Source organism: Emydura macquarii, unplaced genomic scaffold, assembly GCF_026122565.2.
Source record: "Emydura macquarii macquarii isolate MOO-44397 ecotype Brisbane River unplaced genomic scaffold, CSIRO-AGI_Emac_v2 contig_1390, whole genome shotgun sequence".
Lineage (NCBI taxonomy): Eukaryota > Metazoa > Chordata > Testudines > Chelidae > Emydura > Emydura macquarii.
This window is the reverse complement of record NW_027131527.1, coordinates 6,051,214-6,077,061: the sequence shown is the minus strand read 5'-3', so window position 1 is coordinate 6,077,061 and position 25,848 is coordinate 6,051,214. Positions and strand designations below refer to the sequence as shown.

At 40.6% G+C, this 25,848-nt stretch overlaps 1 long non-coding RNA gene and 1 pseudogene across 1 annotated transcript in view; both read right to left on the bottom strand.

Annotated features, from left to right (window-relative positions):
• Positions 1-11,319, bottom strand: part of LOC137156205 (uncharacterized) — a 34,349-nt gene extending 23,030 nt beyond the window's left edge. Inside the window, exons 1-2 of the long non-coding RNA XR_010920696.1 lie at positions 11,189-11,319; positions 10,244-10,310 (exon numbers count right to left, since the gene is read on the bottom strand). This is a non-coding gene — a long non-coding RNA (uncharacterized lncRNA). The remainder of the gene's footprint in view (positions 1-10,243; positions 10,311-11,188) is intronic.
• A 4,713-nt stretch (positions 11,320-16,032) lies between these two features.
• On the bottom strand, positions 16,033-23,571 carry LOC137156204 (protein NDNF-like; annotated as a pseudogene).
• Positions 23,572-25,848: the final 2,277 nt, after the last annotated feature.

Here is a 25,848-nt window from a genome sequence, read left to right as displayed (position 1 = left end):
TGTAAAGGTAGTTCATATAATTGACTTTTCTTTGTGCACATAGGCATAAGTAGAATGGAAACTATAGTGGGCTAAAGTATCTTCAGATGTGAACTAGGGCAGCTCAGTTGACTTAGACACATTTGAAAATCTGGGTGTACTGAAGATGCTGGATACAAAGCACTATGAAAATCTGATCAACTTGTGACTTTTGAGCATTTGAAAACTGGCCCCCAAGCTCTTTTGGAATGTTGGCCCTTATTGCAGCTGCACCACTTTACAACAGCAGAGGATTTGATCCTACAAATTGGATCTGCTTTCTGAACCTTGATTTTTTGGGCAGAAGAAAAAAAAAATTCTGTTCATTTCCTCTTATGGTCTCACTACTGGGGCTGCAGGGGAAGGAAGAAGTAAGGCTTTTGTTTCTGAGGCCTGGTCTACACTGCCGCCAGCGGTCGACAGGAGATGCGCAAGCTACATTATGTTGCTGTACCATGGCATCAGCACTGTACTGCGTCGATAGGAGACACCCTCTGGTCGGTGCAACCTTACTCCTTTCGGGGGGAGGTGGATTAATGGTGTTGACCAGAGTGTACTTCCAGGATCAATTGAGTGGATCTCCACAGCCTGCTCAATCAATCCTGCTGCATCGATCCCTGTAGCCCCAGGTATGTCTACACTACTGAGACTCTGAGTTGTCTCTTAAAGGGCATATAACCTCAAGCACTCCATTGTGTTGCTTATGATTAACACTGGCCGTGTCCCAGACACAAATTCTTGATTACAAAACATAAGCCTCTCAGATTACTCCAATGGATCCCACTGTATATGAGGAGCAGAGAGAATGCTCCACACCACAATCTCTTACCATACATGCAGCTTCAGAAACTTTCAAATCTTCACTGTATTCAGACTATATCCTGACCTTCAAGACTCTTCACATCTTTGTCCCTCACTAGTTATCTATTATTGCATCACTGCCAACACCAAGTGTTCAAAAGTCATGAGTCGGGCCTCAAAAATGTGGGGTTTGTTATATGCCCTTTTGTTTGTGAGCTGTTAGGGTTGATGTTTTTAAGCCTTTTCTCACAACAATGAAGGCTAGAAACTTTTTAAAAATTGAAATTAATGATTAGACTCTCACAAATATGATTGAAGGAGCTGGGGCTTAAAGAAACACCAAGGTGAAATTCTGATCCCACTGGATTCAGAGACAAAACACCCACTGAGTTCAACCAAGCTATTTTTACCCCAGAGATCATTAATCTTGTAATAAAATTGCAAGAATGGGCCGCATTGGAATCTTCTCTTGCTGCACTGCATCCTTTCCCCCTGAAACAATGCCAGCCTCAATTCGCTATTTGTCCACTCCTCTGAGCTCTTCTTATGGTCACCCTCTACACATGGAATGCCCTTCCTTAGCTTGTCTTTATCGCTATTCCTTCAAATCCCTCCTCAAGGCCAACTGCTCCTGTGATGTCCCAATGAGTTCAATGGGATTTCTACATGTGCATAAAGTAATTTGTGTGCTTGCAGATTCAGAGCCTTAATCCAGGGCAAGGACTGTCTTGTCTTATATCTGTAGGTCTATTTATACCGTTTGGGCACTGGGGTAATACAAATAACAAAATGTTAAGAGAGATGGCCCATATTGTACTTGGCTTTATACAGAAACAAATATACCTGGCTCTTATATAGCACTTTTCATCAGTAGATCTCAAAGCACTTCACAATCTAACATTTATCCTCACACTACTCCTATGCTATTGGGAAGCGCTTTTATCCCCATTTTTCCAGGTGTGAAACTGAGACAAAGAGAGGTTAAGTGAATTGCCCAAGGTCACACAGGGTGTTTGCAGCAGTGCATGAAATTTAATCTATGTCTCCCAAGTCATAGATTAGTGCCCACACTACTTAATCATCCTTCTTCACTCACAAATATATGGTCTGATGTCAATGTTTTAGCAGTATAACTTTGGGATGGCTGTCTAACCAGCAGTGACCTATGCAAGTCATCGGCAAATAAATGCTAATATAATCTTTGTTACCACATCACAATGTTTTTTTTTTTTTTTGGATATGAAGATATTGCCTTTAAATATACAGAATTTGCAACAATGCGGAACCACTTTTCGTCAAACATGGATTCTTTTTAGCTCTTCATTGGAGCCTATAAAACTCATCAAGCTTGAAGTTCCTCACTTCAGCCATTTGACTTGTGTGTGTGTGTGTGTAAAACTGTATTTTAGAAGGTATTTCAGAAGAAACATTTTCCCCTGCACTCAACTCAAAATATTAAATTAAAAAACTGTATTCAAACTTTCAAAGTAAGTCAACTTTGAGGTTAGGGATGCATGGAAAGTGGGTAGGTTATGTCACTGAAAAACACGGGTAAGAATGGAAAGCACATCTCATCCTTAGCTAGAACCTCAACTACCAGTTTTCTCTAGAAACGGACAGGATATACTTTAACTTCACAGTGGGATGCATTTAACTTATTTAAAAAGCAAAAATACTGAGCGTCTCAGGTCTCTGCAGAAAGAATGGAGGCAGTACTCCGGCTGACACTTTCTACCTTTAAGTTGGGCACTTTTCCTCATTGATGGCATCAGCCGAGTTGTACTCTTTAGTACCAGGTTGTTTGTTGCCAGGTTGATTTCAACATCCACTTTTCAGAAGATAAAAATAGCTTTGCCTTTTATGTGCTGCACACACCAGGTATCATTCTGATATGTTGCTGAGTTAGACTGAAATGCTACATGTCACAGCACAGTGGTTTGGCACCTCAGTGCATAGCTAGCTATTTTCTGAGTTTGCTTCAAAAGGGAAAGAGTGAGGATTTCTTTAGAATCCCAAGAATCCTTACTGGCTATTTGTATAAGGCTAAGTAAACAATTGAAGCTTAGCTGGTTTATGCTCTGGCAAAGAATCCCAGTGGTACAGAGGGCCATCAGCACAAGTTGTGGAGGTAGAAAGCAGCCATAGACTCCTCTTCTCTGAGGAGGGCAAAAGAACAATGGAAGGCAAGCGTGGCCTCCAAAGTGGCTGGAAAAGGCCTATGATGTGCAGGAATGCCCTGTATCTGTGTGTCCCTACAGCAATGTGCAGCAGCAGGTAATCTTCAGGCTCTCTTCAGACAACTAATGAAAGTTTCCAGATCACAGGACCTGGTTCTCATGGGGGACTTTAATCACTCTGGCATCTGCTGGGCGAGCAATACAGCAGTGCACAGACAATCCAGGAAGTTTTTGGAGTGTGTTGCAGACAACTCCTGGTACAAGATCTGGAGGAACCAACCAGGGGCTGTGCTCCTCTTGACCTGCTGCTCAAACAGGGAAGAATTGGTTGGGGAAGTAGAAGTGGGTGGCAACCTGAGCAGCTGTTATGAGATGGTCGAGTTCAAGATCCTGACAAAAGGAGAACAGCAGGATACGGACCCTGGACTTCAGAAAAGCAGACTTTGGCTCCCTCAGGAGCTGATGGGCAGAATCCCCTGGGAGGCTAATATGAGGAGGAAAGGAGTCCAAGAGAGCTAGCTGTATTTTAAAGAAACCTTATTGGGAATGCAGGAACAAACCATCCCGATGTGCAGAAAGATTAGCAAAAATGGCAAGGGACCAGCTTGGCTTAACAAAGGGTGAGCTTAAACATAAAAAGGAAGCTTACAAAAAGTGGAAGCTTGGTCAGATGACCAGGGAGGAGTCTAAAAATACTGCTCGATCATGCAGGAACGAAATCAGGAAGGTCAAAGCACAATTGGAGTTGCAGCTGGCAAGGGACATGAAGGGTGACAAGAAGGATTTCTACAGGACTGTTAGCAACAAGAAAAGTGTGGGCCCATTACTTAATGGGAAAGGCAACTTAGTGACAGATGATGTGGAAAATGCTGAAGTACTCCATGCTTTTTTTGCTTCTGTCTTTACAGACAAGATCAGCTCCCAGACTACTTCACTGGGCAGCACAGAATGGGGAGGAGGTGAGCAGCCATCAGTGGTGAAGGAACAGGTTCAGGACTATTTAGAAAGACTGGACATGCATAAGTCCATGGGGCCAGAGGCAATGCGTCCAATGGTGCTGATGGAGTTGGCTGATGTGATTGCATAGCCATTATCTTTGAAAACTCATGGTGATTGGGGGAGGTCCTGGATGATTGGAAAAAGGCAAATATAGTGCCCATTCTTCAAAAAGAGGGGAGGAGGATCTGGGGAACTACAGACTGGTCAGCCTCACCTCAGTCCCCAGAAAAATCATGGAGCAGGTCCTCAAGGAATCCATTTTGAGGCACTTGGAAGAGAGGAAGGTGATCAGGAACAGGCAACATGGATTCACCAAGGGCAAGTCATGCCTGACTAACCTGATTGCCTTCTATGAAGAGGTGACTAGTTCTGTGGATGTGTGGAAAGCGGTGGACGTATCTCTTGACTTTAGCAAAGCTTTTGATAGAGTCTCCCATAGTATTCTTGCCAGCGAGTTAAAGGAGTGTGGGTTGGATGAATAAACTATAAGATGGATAGAAAGCTGGCTAGATCATCAGGCTCAACGGGTAGTGATCAACAGTTTGATGCCTAGTTGGCAGCCGGTAACAAGCGAAGTGCCCCCAGGGTCAGTGCTGGGGCTGGTTTTGTTCAACATCTTCATTAATGATCTGGAGATGGGGTGGATTGCACCCTAAACAAGTTTGCAGGTGACACTAGGCTGCGGGGGGAGGGAGTGGTAGATACGTTGGAGGGTAAGGATAGAATTCAGTGTGACCTAGACAAATTGGATGATTGTACTTGTCCTTGTTGAACCTCATTAGATTTCTTTTGGCCAGAGTCCTGCACTTAGAAGGGAAGAATCCCATGCACTGCTACAGATTGGGGACCAACTAGCTAGGCAGCAGTTCTGCAGAAAAGAATCTGGGGGTTACAGTGGACAAGAAGCTGGGTATGAGTCAACAGTGTGTCCTTATTGCCAAGAAGGACAATGGTATATTGGGTTGCATTAGTAGGAGCATTGCCAGCAGATCAAGGAAAGTCATTATTCCCCTCTATTTGGCATTGGTGAGGGTACATCTGGAGTATTGTGTCCAGTATTGGGCCCCCACACTACAGGAAGGATCGGGACAAATTAGAGAGAGTCCAGTGGAGGGCAAGGAAAATGATTAGGAGGTGGAGCACATGACTTATGAGGAGAGGCTGAGGAAACTAGGCTTGTTTAATCTGCGGAAGAGGAGAGTTTGGGCGGGGGGGATTTGATAGCAGCCTTCAACTACCTGAAGGGAGCAGTTTCTCTAGCTAACTCATGAGATCCAACACCGTATTACCAAATAGTTCTCCTAGTTACCAGAAATCCAATTAGCAATATTTCTAATTAGCAAAATACCTATCACAAGAAGGTGTTCATCTCCCAGAGAGCCTTCTGTGCGTGTATGTTGGAAGATAGAGGGACAAACTCCATTCCCTGGGACCTATTTCACCTACATCCCCTCCTGCCACAAAACTTTGTCTTGGCATCTCAAAAAAGCTTACTAGGACTGATTTTGATACATCACACATCTTGCAATGAAAAGCCTTCTCCATAGATAACTTTTTTCTAATTCAAGTATGAGAACTATTCTTGCTAAAATGGTTACATCACAGCTTAATGTGACAGGATAGTGAGACAAAGATTTCATACCAGGGCACCGTGCCTGAGGGACAAGAAAGGTAGTGGACAAGGTACATAATTCTAAGTAGAGAGCCTATGGTCATAACCTATTGGGCAGAGTATGCCAAAACTGAAACTCTGCTATGACTGCCTCAAGTTGCCTGCTGCCTTTGGCTCCAAGAACTTTAGTGCAGCTTGGTTCTCTTCTGCAGTGATTGGGGTCTTTAGTGTCTCAAACTGCTCAGATACCAGTCCATAAAATCTTTCCACAGATTAGTCAATGTTCATTTGGCTGTTCATTGTCTGTCCCACACCCTGCCTTTTAGTTTTAGATGTATAAAGAACTAAATACTCTTGGAGTGCTTGAAAGAGTTTACTGATTTTTAATAAGCCACTTAGATTTTCCTGTGCACACCCTACCTGAGTAATCTTATGAGCAAGGTGTTTGGCTTGTTAAACTTGCTGAAGAATTTGCTTCTGATAAGCATGATCAAATACACCCACTTTTTTCTCAACTTGGTATAGTATGACACTGCCCTCAGGTGGCCAACAGCATGGTAGCAGCAAAGTGTTCTCATTTTAATATGCTGTTGTGGCAGGCCCAGGGAGACAAATTATTTGCTGGAATAAGTTGATAGAACTCTGTTGAGATAAATTGAACTTGGCACGTTTACACTAGCATAGAAATATCCAATATCTTTTGCTTTGATTCCTGAAGTTTCTCCTTCCTTTGAGGTGAGGGGGTGAGATGAGGAGCAAAGAGGGAGGGTAAACATGACACACAGATTTGCCTTTTTTTAAAAAATGGTAACATTAGCTGCATTCCCATATACTATTTATATTCCCTGACAGCGTTGACATATTGTCTACCTGATATTTTATAATAAATTCCTACAGTCTAGAGCTCTGCAAGGGACTATTTTTTAAAATCCCACTCCTGTCCCACCCTGCAATACCCACTATCACATTGTTTCTTGCATTTTTATCCTGCTTCCACCCAAAAAACCTTAGATCCTGCAAGAGACACAGATTCCCCCATGTTACTAAAAAAAACAAAACAAAACACAATTGGCGCATGCACACTCACATCTACACCACACAATTTTTACCACTGAAAGAATTTAAAAAATCCTGCTTAAACTATGTAAAAATACTTTAATTTTTGCTGTAATAGACATTAAATCTCTTTCTATCCCTCACTTAAATTTAAGTTTTAAAGTGTTTGCCCACAAATTACTGCAGTCTGGTTTTTTTTCTTGACCCAGTCCCACCTGCAACAAAGTACATTTTACCTGGTCCCATTATTATGCCAGTGGGTGCTGTGGGACCTGCAAGATCCTAAGCCCGCTGCAGGGCTCTGCTACATCCTCTTGTTTCTGTAGTACAGCTGTATGTTAAGATACTAATTCAGTGTATGCATAATAAGAAATACCAGATTCATAATAAGTTTGTGTTTTCTTTCATCTTCATTCCAAAATAAAACATGTGTCTGTATGATATTGAATTTAATATTCAGCTCTATAAACATCAATTAATTCAATTTGTTTAAATAGCCCATGACAGTGTTTGGGTGGTTATTGTGGCTTTATAGTCAGAGCTGATAGGGAAATGTTTTTGTTCCTGTGAAAACAGAGGACAAAAAAATTAAATTCAAGAGCCTTTGCTTTTGTCAAAAGAACTGACCATATTTTTGGACATGAAACATATCCTATAGAAATGTTGGTTTTCTTGTGAAAACTATTTGTCAAACACATTTTGAACAATTTTTTTTAAAAAAAATATTGTGTCAACTTTTCTGTCTGAGGTACACTAGTAAAGTTTCCATTTGTACATCTGTCCCTAATTATTGAAAGTCACCATCCTAGACAGTTTATTAGTGATCCCATCATCATGCAAGGAAGCATACATGTTAATCAACATAACCACTGCTTCATCTATTTTGCCTTATGCTAGAGGCTATCTGCAGTTACTGTCACTTATTGGTTTACTATGTACAACATTTAAAGTTCTTACTCCCCAGACACCACACTAAATGAGGCTACAATTACATATTAGAAAGGTTTGAGTATTAAGGTCCTTGCCAAAACATCAGTGTTATCAGAAAAATAAACGTTGAGAAAAAAAAGTCAAGTTCACAAACCACTGATCATGGTCTACAAGCCCTGTATTCTGTATGTACATGGAGAATACAGGGCTCTTTATTCAAAGGCATAATGAGACACACTTGTTAGATGTCAAAGTCAACAGGGATCAAACTGGAGTAAGAATCAGATTTTTAACAGCAAGTGAAACCATTGGAGCAGTTTGCAAAGGGATGAGGTAAATTCTCCATCACTTGGACTTTAGATCAGGACCAGATCTTTCTAAAATGTAGTTCATCTACAAGTTACTGAGCTAGATGCATGAACACTGGGGAAATGCTATGTTGTGTGTCATGCAGGAGGTCAGACTAGATGACATTATAATGGACACATCTGATCTTAAAAGCTATGGCTTTACAAATCTGTGTTATAGTTTTGTAATAAGCCATATGTTAAAGAGACAGAAAATAGGTGAAGTTTAATATTCCATTGTTAATATTCCCCATAATGTATTCTTTTTTTTTTGGCATTCTGAATATATGGACAATTGAACTTTACTTCCTTGACAATAAGGAGTAGAATGGAAAGGAAATGGAAGGGAAAAATGCTGCGTTGGCATAGAGAGGTGCTGATTGGGTTATCAGGTATTTTCTAGCTCTCACTTCCATGACAGTTGTGCTGTATATTAGTCACATCCTATTATTTATTACCCCACTCCTGATATAGGTTCACCTGTTTGTCTCATGCACCTGTTATGTTGTCTTTTAGGTTGTAAAATTGCTTAGGTAGGGACTGTAATTGACTTCGTTTGTACAGTGCCCACCACAATGGGTATGTCTACACTGCAGCCCAAGCAGCCACCTACGCCACAATGTCCACCCGGCCATTTTTAGCACACTAGCTTGAGCCAAGCAAGCATGAGTCTGTCCCTGTGCGCTGGGAAGCTTCCAGCTGCACTGTAGACCTACCCTAGCTGGCCTCTAGGCACTGCCACAATAAATGGTCAATATTAATTCACAATTTAATGTTCCTAGATTTGCAGTTATGTTTCAGAGATTATCTCCCTGCTGATAGTTTAGAGATTCTGGGTGAAATCCAGGCCCCCCTGAAATCAATGGGAGATTTGCCATCAACTTCAATGGAGCCCGGATTTCATCCATTATTATGATCTTTGAATTTATTCTTGTAAATTAATACATTTCTAGAAAATCTAATAGCCGAGTTGACACATGCATCTTATGTGCTAATTTAGCAGCCAACAAACAGTAAATAGCAACTCTTTTTGGACAAGGTACTGACAGGACATGATATAGCAATAGTCAGTTTCATAACTGAAATATATTAAAGGCTTGTATGCTATTATCTCTCATAAGCTGTCGAGAGGTCAGCTTTCACCTATGCTCTGTCAATGATCCAGCCTTAACCACCCAAAAATCTTCTTTGCCATGATGCCTACAAAAAAACTTGATAATGGTTAGGCTTTGGGGTTGGGATCATTTTATTATGTATTTAGGCTCTAGTCATGACTGGGGCTGCAAAGCACTACAAATAATAAATAAAAATGAAGTGGGAATTGTAAGAAAATGTTAGCTCTATGTTGTTGAAGGCAACTAGTCTACTGGATTATAGTCAGCACCTCCATCCAGGATAGCAACCCTGTTTTTAATATGTTGATCAGACTAGAACCAAAAACAGACAGCCCTTGAAGTAGGAATGCTTCTTTAGAAAAAAGATACAAAGATGCAAGGACAATTATTGCACGTGTATACCTTCAAAAGGCCTTGAAATAGTTTAAAAAAAATCACAGGAATATAGGAACTAAAAGATATTTGTCCAAAGCATTGACTACAATCCTCAGTGGACATGGCAAACATACAAGGGACATTTTGCAAGAGAGTGTGTCACATCTTTGGAGGATATTTAGAGATTTCCCTCTACACAGGGGAGTTCTTTTGAGGCACGTTACAGTAACCTGAAATGGATATGTGGACTAAGGAATGACAAGGTGACAACTGATGCAAGAAGTTTGGGCTCTGACACACAGGCCTTAAAGATATTCAAAGCAAACACATTAAAATCAGAGCCCATGATTTCAATAACAGAACCCAAATTTATATTAGTGGACTGATCTTAAGTAACAATCTTTCTCAAAACAAATATCTTGGTGAGTAGTTACTTACTGATCGCTACTTTTGTTCCCAAGATTCTATTAATCATAACTGAATATACTGGGGAATGAAAGCTTATAAGTAGCAGAAAGAGACAGAAAATCTGTGCAATTTTATCTGATGCTTTCAGGCTTACCTGTCTCATAGGTTTATAACTAATATGCTTTCTAAGCAATGTCATATCAATTTTGGGTGGGTTTTTTTTTTTTTTTTTTGGACACTAGCAAATGTCTCCAATGTTAGATATAAAATAAAAGGAAAAAAGCCAAACAAGACAAAACCCACACCAAGCATGTTCCCAGCATGCCTTTCACCTTGTTACCTAGCTACTCTCTTCAAATGCACTGTACATTGTAGCCATACTTTAAGATCAATGAATAAACTTACAAGTTAGCTGATGTTATAGTTATATGTGAGCTTGGATCCATTCTGAAACAGCTTTTTAGTTGTTTACCTGGGTATTAAGAAAGCAGAGAATTTGACATTTGATTATAAGTATTTTCACATTCTCCCCAAATGCTTTGAATTTAAGCATCAAAAACTGAAAATGTGACTGATAGTCTGAGGCAGATTCCCTGCACCCTTTTCTAGTCACACCTGCAATATTAGTCATTAAGATAACCATTTTTGTATGTCCAGTAGTGAAGTTTTCCATAACAGCAGAGTCCAAAGCAGCAACATTTCCTCTCAGGTCCAATATTAAATTATTATGCAGATCTTTAACACACACCTCACCTCTTCAAAATTAAAATACAAGATGACATTAGAACTCTAGACACTGCACAAATGGGAGCCTTCTGATTAACGATATTCTATTATTACAGTCCCCCAAACTGAATGGGTCTGACTTTTTTTCTTATTTCACATATCATTCAGTTTCATAACAGCATCATGGTACAGCAGTGCCTGTCACAGCAATTCTTGCCCTTCTCCCAGCCTAAGAGCCTGGTACAAAGCTCACTGAAGTCAATAGGACAAGTCCCAGGCCCAACACTGCAGCAGCCCTACCCCAGGTTCCCTAGACTCTTCCCTCAGTTCTACCAGAAAACTCAGCATACTTCAGTTATGGATAGGACTTAGTCCTCCAGCCAAGGCACTGAGAGAGGTCAACCCCCTTCCAGGGCAGCAGAGTCCCATAGGATGACCAGACAGCAAGTGTGAAAAATCAAGACAGGGGTAGAGGGTAATAGTTGCCTATATCACACAAAGCCCTGAATATCAGAACTGTTCCTATAAAATCAGGACAGCTGGTCACCCTACCACATCAAAGGCCAATATAAATACAAACCAGAAGAACCTTCCCCCCACTACAAGCAACTTTCAGCCCCCTACCTTTCACACCCAGCTGCAGCAGCAGGTACCTGGTAACAAACCACATCAATAGTCTGTCAGGCCCACTCTCACACAGGAAGGCTGTGACACCCACAGCCTTCACTCAGCTCCTGACTCCAGCCAGATTTCCCACACACAGTCACTCCCCTTCTTAGCCAGCCTCTTACTGTCTGCCTGTACCTTTTTAAACTCCTCCTTCCAGGCCTGACACCTCACACAGGTGTAGCAGGGTGGGGCTGACTGAGGTAACTGCAACTCGTTAGCCCCTTCCTGGCCAGTTTGGTATTCATACACCCCATCTTAGCAAAGCATGTGATGGTCAGGTTTCTGTGGTGCTCTATTCCTTATAGGGATTGTGGGCCACGTTCTCTAGTTTGCTAAATTCATTTTGTACTGGGTAAGGCTCAAGGCACTGGCCATTGATTCCCCTCGGGAACTCCCTTGTTTAGGGGGAATCTGCCAGCCTAAAGCTAGTGGAACAGCGTGGCTTCCTCCCGTGTCAGCTGTCCTCCATCTATGGTGTAATCCAAAGGAGAGGGTATGTCAGGGGTGTGCTGGTGTCAGAATGGGGGTGGGAAGGGATGTGACGGATCTGAGCTCCACTACATCTAATCCCCCCCGCTGTTCCCGCTGTACTCCCCAAAGTGGACGGTAACCCCTTGCTGCTGTAACTACCAACAGGGCTGGGGATCAGGGAGTCACATTTGGCCCCCTTCGCCTGCCGCTGGCCAATACATCCATTATTTCCTCAGCCTCTTCATTATTTTTAAGTAAAAAAATATAAAATCATATCTGTGCATGACATTTTTAACAACATCAACCATTAGTTGTATGCAGTGTAGTTGTAGCTGTGTCACTCCCAGATGTTAGAGAGACAAAGGGGGGAAGGTACCATCTTTTATTGGACCAACTTCTGTTGGAGAGAGAGAGAGAGAGAGGCAAGCTTTCGAGCCACACAGAGCTCTTCTTCAGGGCTGAGAACCATTAGTGACAGTTACACAAATTATCAAATACTCACCTTGTTTTTTCTCTATTCGGTGTACTAGTTCTACGATTTTAATACTGTTTATTACTGATTTTATTGAGCAATGGATGCACTTTAAATTGTAGCCAATGTAATTCATTTGCAAATGAGTTCTCACAGTCATTTCGCTTACTATTCTTCAATATTCTTCTCTCTGTTTGTTTGCTGGTCCGATTCAGTGTTTCTCAATGGGTGGTTTGTGACATCAGGGAGGACAGTCATAAAGGGCAATTGGAGTTTGGGGGTGGCATTGAAAATTGTATTACAATCAAAAACAAAGCAAATCTCACTCTCCCACTCCTTGCATACCTTCACCTGCCAAGGTCAAGTAGTCTGTCAATCTCTCAAAACACACACATAAATTATACAGACTTATCATTATTATCATTGATACATTTGTTTACTCTTACTTTTATAGTAAATCAAAGGAGGTTGGGAGAATGTTTGGCTTCAAATAAGGGGTTTCCAACCTGAAAAGGTGGAGAAATGCTGCTTTTACGGATTTCACTGCTTGTGATTTTTAATGAGCAGTAGGTGGCGATCATGGTCTGCTTGCTGCAATTATCCCCTGAAAGATAATAGCTCTCCTGCATGCCTCCTTTCAATGCTTTCCCTACTTGGTACAGGTCAGTAGACTGTTAGGAGATGGAAAGAGCTGACTGCAGCATGAGATGGAGCAGGCCAGAGTAGCTGAGCTACTTTTGAAAGAGCAGCCCAGGGTGGAGGGATGAGACCGACTGTGTGGTCAAACTCTGCTACCTGCTGTGCTTCAGAAAAGGGGAATAGCAGTAAAAAGAATGACAGCGAAGAACATTTTACCCACATCTCATTTTTATATTGTTAAGGGTTCTATTTAGCATCAAGAGTGAGATGGAAATGAAATAACTTTGAAATGCACCTATTGTAAGTGGGGTTTTGTCACAGTATGAGCCATATACTGCCCTTGATCTAGCTTGCAAACAAAGAGATCTCAATGGAAATTTTGTTAGCTCGAGGTCAGCATATTAAGAGTGTGTTATAAACAATTGGATAGATCATCTTACTCTTCTTTCCTTATGTTGTTATTACAATCATTTATAGAGCATCTATCTCCATGGCACCTTAGTGTACTTTACACGCTTAACATTACCCAGATAAAATGAACACATAAATTACATAAGACTTTCAAGGAGAGAGACAGAGAAAAACATAGGGATTTCTAAGTGTGCAGTTGGTGGACAAAATGACGAGTCTTGTGTCATGTTCTAAACATGGCCAGGTTTGGGTTCACACTATTTCTTGGCAGAAGCAAATTTTAGATGTGAAGGTTTACTAGAGAGAATGCTGTGCCTCTAGTTCCTTAGACAATTAGCTTAAGAGTTGCTGATGAGCGCATGTGGGGCTACAAGGGACAGAGGGAGAGGCCTTCAGAGGAATATCTGTATTTAAACATGCACGGCTGGCCCATGACAGTTGACTCCAGCTTGCTGGTCATGGGCTGCAGGACTGTAAAATTGCAGTGTAGATGTTCAGGCTCAGGCTGGAGCCCAGGCTCTGGGACCTATCTCATTTACTGCGTCCCTGAGCTTGGACTCCAGCCCGCGCCCGAATGTCTGCACTGCAGTTTTACAGCCCTGTAACCTGTGCCCTGTGAGGTCAAATCAGCTGACATGGATTAGCTGTGGAGTTTAACTGCACTCTAGACATACCCTTAGGTCTGTGGCCCTAAAGTTTTGTGTTGTTCAGAATCCCTAGAGGCTTTCCTGCTCAGTGCCATCGGGAGAGTAGGACCTAATAAAGACCATAATTCTTTAGCTGATCCCACACAGGTGCAAGGGACCCTCTCCCTTCTTGCAGCAGGCAGAGGGGTTGGCATAGGCATTCACATTCAGGACTCACATGAAGCTGTTGTGCAAGTGCCTCATGCCCACTCTTGTGTCTTGTCTTAATCTACATTGTAACCACTTCAGAGCTGCAACTGTTTCATACTGTATTTTTGTATATAGTTCAGCACTCAGCACAGTGGGGCCCCAATCCTGACGGACACCTCTGAGCACTGTTGTAATATGAATAACAATAACTAACAATAAGTTGAACTTTGATGCTCCAATCATGTAAAGGAAGTTCTAGCATGCACAATGTACAATAAGTAAATGTGGAGTGGAATTACTCACTTATACCTTGCTTTGTGTAACTCTGGAGAAAAAACAAATAGAGCAGGTCAATTTTCTTTGGAAAAAACTGGCTCTGTTAATGTTTCACATTACGTTATATTTAAAATCCAGATCTGCCACGAGCCTGTGTTCAAAATCTCTTCTGCAGGTGGATGAAACGGAGCATAATTGTTTATGAAGATTTTTTTTTCTGGAGGGATTTTTTTGTTCAAAGTATTTCTCATACTTCGACTTTTCCAAAATTTAAAACAGAGACTCGGAGACAACAAAAGCACCTGTGTTTGTCAGGTTTTACTACAGACATACTACTCCATGCTACTCAATAGGAAAATCACATTTTAAAAAAAGCACCACATTCTTTGAAATAGGCTGTGCTGCAGCTGGAAGGAAGGAAAGAAGAAAGGAATTAGCCTATCACCCTGAGGTGCCTGCATAGGATTGTGTGTGCATGGGCACGGTGGGAAGGGCACTCAGAACATGATCGTGTGGGGGACTGATTCCTCATGCAGTTATGCAAAAGTATGGGTGTTTGCCAGCACCAGAAATTATGGACTGGGGATTTGTGTACCCTATTGTAAGAATAAAATAATATAGGCAGTGAGATGTGTGTGGCTTAGCATGTGAGAATCTCTCTGTGGGGCAGAGGAAGGATTAGTGATAATGTTCTCCACCTTCCCTATCTTGCTGTAGGAAATATTTTATTTTTGAAGCCCCAAAGAGGATGCCACCCTTGTTTATACAATGTACTTATATGTATAGAATACATAAAACCAAACAAGAATAGCAATGGACCTGAACTAGAACATTTTGGATCAGAAATATCTTCCCTGTCCTTGTGCTTCCCTTCTCAGGTCTTTCTTTATATGGGCAGAGCCAGCAAACTGTATTCAAACACCTCCATTGTGGAGAAATTCAGATACAGATCCAATTCCTGATCCAAACTTTGTGAGGCTGGTCCATCTCTAAACAAGAATATCTTTTCTACAGGAATGAATGCAAAGCAAATACGCAGGTAATTGTGAAGCGGTTGTTTGAGGACCTCCTCTAATTACAGTTGACTAGAATGTGGAGCTGCAGCAGCCAGTCACCCGATCCACCACTTTTTAATCAGTCTTGCACCTTTGTGCATGAGAGTGCTTTGCAGCAGTACCAGTTCATTGTCCATTTGTCCTCAGAAGTATATCTCTCAACTGGCAGGGAAAGGTCAATTTGCCAAAGACAGTCATTCTGGTGGTATCACTCAGTCCCTCACTGACAGTTATTCAGATATGCAAAGTGAAAAACAATATTAGATTTTAAAGTAACAGTTCAATGCTCCCTAAAAGGCATTTCACAACATGACTTTGATTTCAGGCCCATTTTAGTTCATTTCTCACCAGACCGATTGGATTAATCCATTGTTTCTGGGTATGTCTATTTGTTTTAGTCTTGTTTTTGCTGTCAGTATGAGACAATTGAGAGAGAAGCTTATACAGGAAAGAAGATGCAAGAGTGAGCCTAAGTTTCTAGACAATTGTAAAGATTAATTCCCCACAAAGCTTGCAGCTTTAATAATTGTATTTTATGCCTCAATATATTTTGAACTGCACAGAGCATTGGTGTGTGTTGTGCCTGGTTTTTTATTTTGTTCCTTATTTATCTACCAGAAAAAATTTGTTGAAAAGCCCTCAACATTTTTTCCTGGTCTTCACAACTTTACTGTGATACCGGACTGGGATCCCAGATGGTCCAGTTAGATAAACGTCAAACAAGTAGAGAGCCCCTGCTTCCAGTCCCTTGATGGTCTGTGTGGTGACTGCTCGTCGTAGATTTAAATCATAGAAATATTTGCACAGCACTTTCTCAGACTTGTGTCTGGATCTGGGCCCTGAGCACCTGTCTGTGCTCCTCACCTCCATCCAAACTTGGTCCTCTTTGATCATTTTCTTGTACACACAGTACTTGCTCTGCTCTTGTGTTCCTAGCCAGGCAATGGTGACTGAGTTGCAGGTCCTCAGTTTGCTGAAGGACTTGATTTTTAAGCTCTCTGGAAGAAGTGGGAAGAAAGGCTTGTGGAAGTGAGAGGATACTTGAACTTTCACAGAAGAATTATTATGTTCCATGGACCTTAGCTGTACCAAATATATGTCCAGCATCTTTCCCTTCAGTGAGAATTGTCTGAAGCCTGCAATGTTTTCTGATGCCAGTACTTTACCATTCTTTGCTATCTGAATCCATACTTGGCCACTACAAGATTGAAAGGTGAACTGGATCTTCTTGTGTCTAGCCTGGTATTGCAAACTGTAGAATTTCTGCTTTTTCCCATCCAGGATTAGATGAATTACTTTCCCATCCTTCAGTTCAATAACTTTAGGCTTAGGTTCCTCAAGAGTCCTTGCAAATGTTCCAGTGTAGGCAGCACTGGCATTAGTGAGGAGGTTGACCACAAAAACATCAAAGTAATATTGAATGCTGGGTCTAAGGTTGGGCACCGTATAAGTATTCTTGGTGCCCATGCATATCTGCCTCACTTCCCCACCACTAACCTTATTGATGATACTTAATTCACTATTGGACAATATCATCACCTGTTGATGGTCTAGAAGATATGGAGAGAGAGAAAGAGCTAACGCTGGTGGCGATTTCATACCTGGAGATCTGATAGCTGTCTCAGCTGCACATAAACTCTTGTAGTTGTGTTTTTCATTAACTAGAAGACAATACTGGATGTTTTCTTTGTGCTGCAAGACTGATGGGCTGTGTTTCCAAGCTAGAGTCACAGTTGCATGGCCAATACCGATAACATCTATGCGTGGATCTATTGGGAGTTCTGGATACAGATGCCCAGATGTTGTGTCAGTTGTTAGGTATACGGTAATGTGTGTGTCTCGCTCAATTGATAGGAACTCCAACATATAAAGAGCAGAATAGGAAGACATACCCACATAAGTCTCCACAGAATTTCCTTTATAGTTAAAGATCATGGACACCAACTTTGGAATCTTCTGAGATTTTGTGACTTCATGAGTGTCATAATTACCTGCACATGAAAAGCAGACTCAATTGTTTTTCTTTTCCTGCCCTAAAACAACTCAGAACTTAGGTTCTCTGTTTTAATATTCATATGCCAGAGAAATTCCTCTTGCTACAAGCATTTTATTACATGAAAACTTTTGTGGCTATTCTTTTAATATTGTAAGAGATAATTAATTTTTTCAAACAGACTATAATAAAATTCCCAATAACAAATATTTTGATCTATATAATATCTGATATTATTGCAATATTCCACTTGCTGTCAGTGGTTCTTCCTGTACTTTCCTTTAGGACACTGGCATTTTGTGCAGAACAAGTTTTGGTTTAGTCCTATTTTGTGCCTTTCCCTACCTTGTATGAACAGAAAATGCCAGAGGTTTTGAAGAAATGCCCCCTGAGCCCACTAGTCAAGTGCATCTCCCTACAAATTAACATCTTGCTTCTGGCAGCTTCTAGGTTCTTCATAATTAAAAAATGTTATTTTTTAAACCTAAGAAATTATTTCTGGAAACGATAAAAGATAATTAAGTTTTCTTTTAACTTGAGGGAAATGTAGTCCAAGATTGTCCAATGTCCATTGCCCCGGGACATTGTATTCTCAGGGAACTAGAATATGACCCAAATTTCTCCCTTTGCTGCACATTGTCACAAAAGAACAGAAAAGAGGAAATACCAGCCCAAGAGGTCTGAGACACAAAGAAGAGTGTGAGACAGTTCAGTCAAGCGCTCTTACCTCCCGCCCAGTGATCTTATAGAACACACTCCATATGAACACTGTGTAGTTAGGGTCCCTTGGGTTTTGGGGTGGGTTCTAGTTGTTAACAGTGGAACTGGGGAGTAGCCACTATATTTTCCATGCTCCCTTGGCAGCCTGGCAGATATCCAGGTGAGATGCCAGGTTAACAAAGCTCACTGGACTGTTAACTCCCCCCCACCTCAGCTTCTCTTACACTTCAAAAAGAAGATGAGCATGTGGCTGTGGTAGAGGGAACAAGGGCCAGCAGGGGAAGGGGGTTTTCACCCTCCTGTTTGGCCACAAACTTCCCTTGTCCTTTTCTTACACTACCCTGAGAAGAGAATGTGGTAGAAATTGAATTTAATCTTGCAGGACCTTATTGAAGTCAATGGCAAAACTACCATTTACTCCAATAGGGGCTGGATTTCATCCGTGGAGTTTTGGTGGTCTTTTACCAAACCCACAGGTAAGTCCACAGGAAGGAAGATTTGGACCTATATCTTCAAGTTTGCCCAGGCCATTTTTGTTGGTGGTAAGATTTCCTAGACTGGTGGCACTTCTTCTGAATGCATTACTCTCCCTCCTGCACTGATCTGACATATTTAAGGTTCCTTGCATTTAGCTCTTACCATGTGCTGCTTTTCCAAGGAAATTTGTTGATGCCTTATATAGCAGTATACTCCATTCAATGGGAACATCACAGGGTGTCACGGTTACTGTGAAAGGAGCAGGGGCTCTGTCTTCCTCCAGAATGAAACAGCACCTTAAAATGTGGATGAAAAATTGACTGAAGGCATTAAGAAACTCAGTAATACTCCACACTCCCAGCAGGTAAGGTAATTAGCCATTCAGACTGAAGATCTAAAAGCTACATTCCACTGTAGGTAATACTGACAGTTCTGCTATTAGGTACATTAAAGCAATAGCATAGAGAGTGTTCTACATTTTTTATGTATGAAAATACATACTGTACTTCTTTCTAATCCACAAAGGTTTTCTTGAAGTGTCCATTTATTACTGGGTAGATGTATTCCCCAATAATGACTTTTTAGACTCTATGGGAGAAGTAAGTACTATGGCATAATGGAATTAGGAAACTGACTTCTATTAGAGATCCATTCCCAGGCTAACACTGGGGAAATAAGCATGTGTTTTACCAATATCTGATACATAGGTTTCTTGTTTGGAGCAACCAACAATGGGTTCTGTAAGAGTAATACAGTATGTGGGTATGATGCTACTCCTCTGCTCTCCATCCCTTCATGCCCCTAGTCTCTCTAGTTGCACTGAGGCTATTCTGCTCATCTGGTGGCTTATACACAGCTTGAAGACATCCAAGCTACTGGATAAGAAATATGTATGGGCAGTGAATGCCCCCAATGCATGTGAAAGTAGCTGCCACTCATTGCCCAAACAGTGATGATTATCCAGAGATTCAGTTTCTTAACTCTTACCTTCTGCCCAATGAGTCTTTGTGTACTGGGGGAAATGCATTTGAGTAGCACCCCAATTTACTTGCCTCTCTGCCAGCACACTAAAGTCCATGGAATCCTTAACCTAATCTAACACAACTTCAGTTTAACATATTCACTTTGAAAATTTGGTCCACTGTGTATCACTGGCACAAAGTGTCATCAGTCCACTCATTCAATTCTTGACTGTCTCCAGTAATGCCTGATCTCCATCTTTACTCCTTTAATCTTTGTCTGCTCAGCCTTTCTGTGGACTGAGTATGCCCATAAAAAAAGGTGGACTCTGTTAGATCACAATACAATTAAGTAAAAGCAATTCTAGTTTTGTACACATGGGTGAGATGTTATGGACAGATAAGGTCATCTCAGACAGTTTTTATTTATTTTCAGAGTATTGCAACTGGGCCAGAGTTAAAGTTGTTTGGGTGACCTTAACTGAACATTTCCATATTTTTCAAATATTTGGGCTTTTTAAATTTATACCTGGGCTCTGAATTTTCTGGTTTTCTGTTTGATCTCTGGAAAAACTATAGGGTTCTTGTAAGGTTTTCAATGTTTATAATTAAGTACATACATCAAGCCTTTACTCCAGCTGAACCAAGTTAAAAATATTAATCAGGAAATTGATACGTTCTTGTTAAACGGCATGCTGTAAACCCCTCTTTATGTTAAACTTCAATTTCTATGTCCCTTTAATGGGGAGAATTCTTGGATTCATTCTTGTGATCATAATTTTGTTATATAACAACATGTTCAATGTCCCATTTTCTTTCTGCATAGTGCCCATCAGGACTGAGCCATCTGGCTCACCCTCTGCTCTGTGAGCATTCTGCAAGAATGTATATCGGATCTATTGACACTAATGTAATTGGTTAGTGTCAAAAGTGTATTTTGGCTGAATCTGGTTAAAGGGCAGTTCTTCCCAGATATATATCTGAGGTATATATAGTATACCAGACACTGTAATATCTAAACACACACTCACATACACTGATTTGATTACATACAAACCGCACAGGCATTTTGGGAAGCTCAGGTTAACCTTCAATGGAATTTCCATATTAAAAATTATTTTGATCTATGCAAGCTTCAGTACTGCTTACAGAATACACACCCAAGCATGCAGTACAGCTAAAAGCTGAGTTTAAGTTGTAAAGTCTTTATATGTGTATTTTAATGATTTGGGTCATTAATTTATGGAGGAAAAATATTTGCAACTGACTTTGGATGTCCCAAGGCCCTGGTATTCCTATAGTTTTGTAGCTGAACTGATTAAGTATCACCTGGATATGCAGCAACAGCTATTCACTTTTGGAACCTAATATAAACTGATCTTGAAAAATCACTTCAGATTCTAGCTAAGTTTTTCAACAAACAAGGGGGGGGAAATGAAATAGAAGACTGGAGGGAGATATTGGAAGATACTTTTAGAAAGACAGCAGTATTGTATTGCTTGGCTCAGGGTACTAAACATAGCACTGCCAGGGCATTGCAGGTAGGGAGTGTACAGCATTTATCTCCTTAGTATAAGCAGTAGCAAAGTTACGTGTGCCATAGGGCAGGAAATGAAAGAGAACATAAGCACTGAAGCACTGGAATGGGTTACCTAGGGAGGTGGTGGAGTCTCCATCTTTAGAGGTTTCTAAGGCCTGGCTTGACAAAGCCCTGACTAGGATGATTTAGTTGAGGATGGTCCTACTTTGAGCAGGGGGTTGGAATAGATGAACTCCTGAGGTCCCTTCCAACCCTAATCTTCTATGATAAGCAAATTTGTATTTAATGATTTGCTCCTACCTTTTAGGTATATCCTTCAGAAGGTGGACCGTGGTCTCCTTGCCATCTGCAAGAATCAGGGAATGATTACAGTTGAAGAGATCACTCTTGAAGCTCTGTTGGGAACTGGGGGGCACCGTTATAGAAAGGCACAAACACATGGCCACAAGAAGATGGAAAGGCAGGTAAATCCAGAATCTGGACATCTTCAGCACTACAAGATGGAGTAATAAAAGTGTACATAGATTGTTATCATAGCAAAACAAAATCAAAGCAAACAGCAACCACCACCTCTCCTTTTACATACCTCTCCTCATGCTTTGCCAATAATCATCATTGTCATAAATGGTAAAAACTCAGGTTACTGCAGAATGCTGCTAATCTGCAATTTGCTAATTTATATTCACAGAGAAATGTTTCAGTCTTGCCCCAGATCTCAGCAAAGATTAAATTACAGAAGCTGTAGTAAGGTCTCATATTACCAAATATACATAGAATGCAGAGTATATATTGCATGAGTGTAATATGAAGTAGAGAATTATAAATAAAACTAAACTATATCTGACAAATGAATGGACTAAATACATTTGAAAATACCTTATCCTGGCTAATATATTGCATTTGTTCACTTGCGAATTTTAAAAATTCAGTAATTTGCAAGGGGTCTCCCAGTCACAAATTATTGATAATCTATTATATTCCTAATGCTGCTGCCACCTGTATTTTTTGTAATTCTATTTTTATTTCATACTGATTATAAATTCATCAGGAATTCAGGTATGTGCACAGAAAACAGATGATACAAAAGGGAAAAAAGTGTATAGAGAAGAATGTGGGAGACCCCTGGTGAGAGACATTGTGTTGGGACTTAGTAGATTTTAAATTCTTTGTGTCTATTTTTTAAAGGACACCTGTATTACAACACAAAATTGGACAAACAGTTCTGAAATTCAAGCACTGTATATCTTCTTCCTTTCAGCATTCTTCCTCAGCAGGTGTACTTGGGTGCTTCCAATCCATCTCTGCAATCCTCTCTGTTTTAGACTAATGTTAATCTGCCCATGTCTCTCTGATTCAGACTTTTTAAAGGTCATATTCTCCCCTTTGCTGAGACACTTTATTATCTGCGTGGAGTCTAGACAAGGAGCATGTGAGGTTTAGGAAGTTCCAGCAAGTGATGTGTGAAAATGCAGATGTTGTTAAAAATGGAACACCTACGTTGTACAGAGCTATACAAATAAAAGGGTCAGGTAAGCACTGGAACTTTTTGCAGTTTATTATTGTGTTAGATTGCTCATTATCCTTGTAGTAGTCTTCCATCTGCCTCACATTCATTTGAGAGAAGTGCTGGACCTCGGAGAAGGGGAGAAGGACAAGTCTCTTCAAAATTTATGCGAAATGCAGCGCAGTGGGTTGGTAGGCAGGGGGGTGCTCAGTGAGCAGTATCTCTTTTTGGAAAAAGACAACCTCTCGCAATTTACAAGCAATAGGAAGGAATAAAGACATCAGCAAATGTGATGATCAGCCCGTAAAAGAAGAGAGTATAAAAGAAGAAGAATCTGTGACATGATGAATCCATGATTTATAACTTGTACAGTTTTTATGACTGGCACTTTCCTTTTGTAGCCTGAAGATATATTAAGAAGAACTCAGAAAAGTCAAAAAGTCTACACCTTAGCAGAGCTACTGCTCATTAACAATAATATTTATAAATGGAGCAGAATTTTAATATTTTTATGTTGGTCCTATAAATTTAAGTACAGTTATGAATCTATCTGCGGATTATCATGTTTTCTTTCATGATTTCCAAAATAACCAGTATGTCTCACTCACTATAATACTACAGAACATCCTATTTAACATTCTAATAGTGTTAGAACAGCTTCCTCAATTCCACTTTGAAAATGTGTTGGTAACATTTAAAACAGCCAACTGAATAAAATATAGAAGTAGGCCAATAAGTCTAACGTGTTGAGGAGTTTATTTTTTCTCTTGATTACTTATGTAAACCTCTTTACAATAAAGCATTCCCTCTGATGGTAAGATTTTCTGTCACTTTTCCCATTTTTTTCTTTTAACTATAGCTTAGCAACTCAAAATTAAACCCTGAAAGTATTTTTTTCTTTACCTTTTAACAAAGACATCCAAATTGCCCAGCACTTCAGAGTTTTTACCACTGTACTGTTTAAGTGGCATTTTGCAAACAACATTCACATAGTGGCTGCACAGTTGGGATTTTTTGTGTATGTGCATGTCTAAAGAAAAACGAATAAGCAAACAAACAAGCGAACAAATAAACAAACACCACACATAATCAACTTATCCTAACTAGATCATCATCCTAAAGGCTGACTTCTCTTGATTATACAGACAACATACTCAGATTCTTGGAGACACAGTTCACAAAAATACCCAAAAACAAACCAAAAAAACAACTGCTCTTACCTATTGCGTGCTCCTCGGACCACTCTCTTATTTGCAGAAACAAAATAAAAAACCAACATAGACTTTTCAGATCTCTGTAGATAGATGAAAACCAAAACTGTGAAACCAGTTTCACAGGACAGAACTCATTTATCCATATGGCTCCCACATAGACATTAACTAAAATACCTGCAGTCTTTCAAAAGTGGAGTTTTTGGGGATTTTTTGTGTGTGTGTGTTTTTTAGTAACCTGTGTAATTTTGAAATCTTCAAAGTCTACGTTGTTGTTTCATTTCTCAAATTTCTTCTGAGGAAAAAAATACATGCATGTGTTCTCCCTTAGACAGAGAGACCTTATTCCCTGCACAAGGTGTCAGCCAGACTGTTAGAGCAGCCTAATCCCACTGGTGGCTAGCCAGAGATTGGGTCTTTGACAGAAATGCATGGAGAGGAGGAGGGGGTGAGACACAGCGAGAAAGAGAGTGTGAATACATTTAACCCTTTTTATGCCACAGTATTAACCAGCTATCAGGCATATCTATCTCTGCATGAAACTTATAGTTTAGTATTAATGGCTCTATGATCCTTCTAAACTGCCCCTCGAGCATTCCCATCAATTCATATTCACAATCTCATTTGAATTGAATGCAGCCCTTAAAATTGGAAGTGGAATGTGCAGTTTCTTAGACCTCCAATATCCACAGCACTGGAGAAGTTCCATATTCTGTCAGACATACTGAATTCCTGTATTTTTTATGGTCCAAAGGGTGCCAATTCACTCACAAAGGGAGGTGAGACAAGTTATGAGGAAGGGACCTCTCTGAATTTTTTTAAACTAGTCTGGAAAGAACAATTCAGAGCAGAGCTGTGCAGCTTTCTTGGTTTCCTGACTCTGGTATGGGAAAGAAACTCCAGAAGTCTATGGGCTAACTGTGGCTGGGAAGCCAGGGGAGAAAGGGTGCAGGGGAAAAAATTCACATAGGACACAAAAAGATTGGTTTTGCCACAGGGAACAGATAGTACACCCAGTGATACTCCATTGTCCCAAACAGGCAAGGTCTATCTGCATGAGGCCAGAGGCATGGCCAGGATCCCCTGGCTGGTTGCATTGTTGGCATCTGTCAGCAAACATTGAGGGGAGTACATGTTGCTCTCTTCCGTGACGATATATGTACAGTTTCTTAAAATCTGCAAAGGAAGCGAGGCACTAGGAAGCTGGGATGGAGCTATGCAATAAAGCAGAGGGAGAAAGAAGTTTTAGGGAGAATACAGTTTTCCTTACTCTAAAGCTCCTTGTTCAATGTTTGCGGGAAGTGATTCTTTCTGTGATTCTTTACCTGGCATGGTGTCAGAAGCTGATCCATTTTGAGCCAACATATATAAGAAGTCAAGAAAAGTTCAAAATTCAATCCTTTGCAATACTCTTAGGCCTTGTCGACACTAGCACTTATGTTGGCAAAACTTTTGTCGCTCAAAGGTGTGAAAAAGAAGACCCCCCCCGGAGCAACATAAGTTTTGCCAGCATAAGTGCTCGTGTGGCCAGCACTATGGCTGTTGGAGACGATCTCCCGCTGACATAGCTACCACCACTCGTTGAGCTGGTTTTATTATGTCGACAGGCGAGCTCTCTCCTGTTGGCATAATGTGGCTATACGAGCACTTATGCCGGCAAAACTTTTGTTGTTCAGGGGCATGTTCTTTTCAGACAAAATACAAGTCAGCTCATTCATTTATGTGATAGGGAATAAAACCAAAATATGTATAAATTGTTTGCCTTCATGGTGGAAGCCATTAAGCCATAACTATGGCATTGTTCTTTACATGTTTAATGAGCATTTCTTTCCACAAAGAATCCATGAATGGCTTGCTTTTTACCAAAAGGATACAGAGAAAGTGTGGCACTATATGAACAAGAAGAATATTGTGAGTTTGCTATTAGTAACGAAGAACACACAGGAGATCATTTTAAACAAGGAGCTTTCAGAAAAATCATGGTTAATGTCTGTGCTAACTCCAAAACAGGCAATGCAATAGGAACAGCACTCTGAGTTAATGAAATTGCA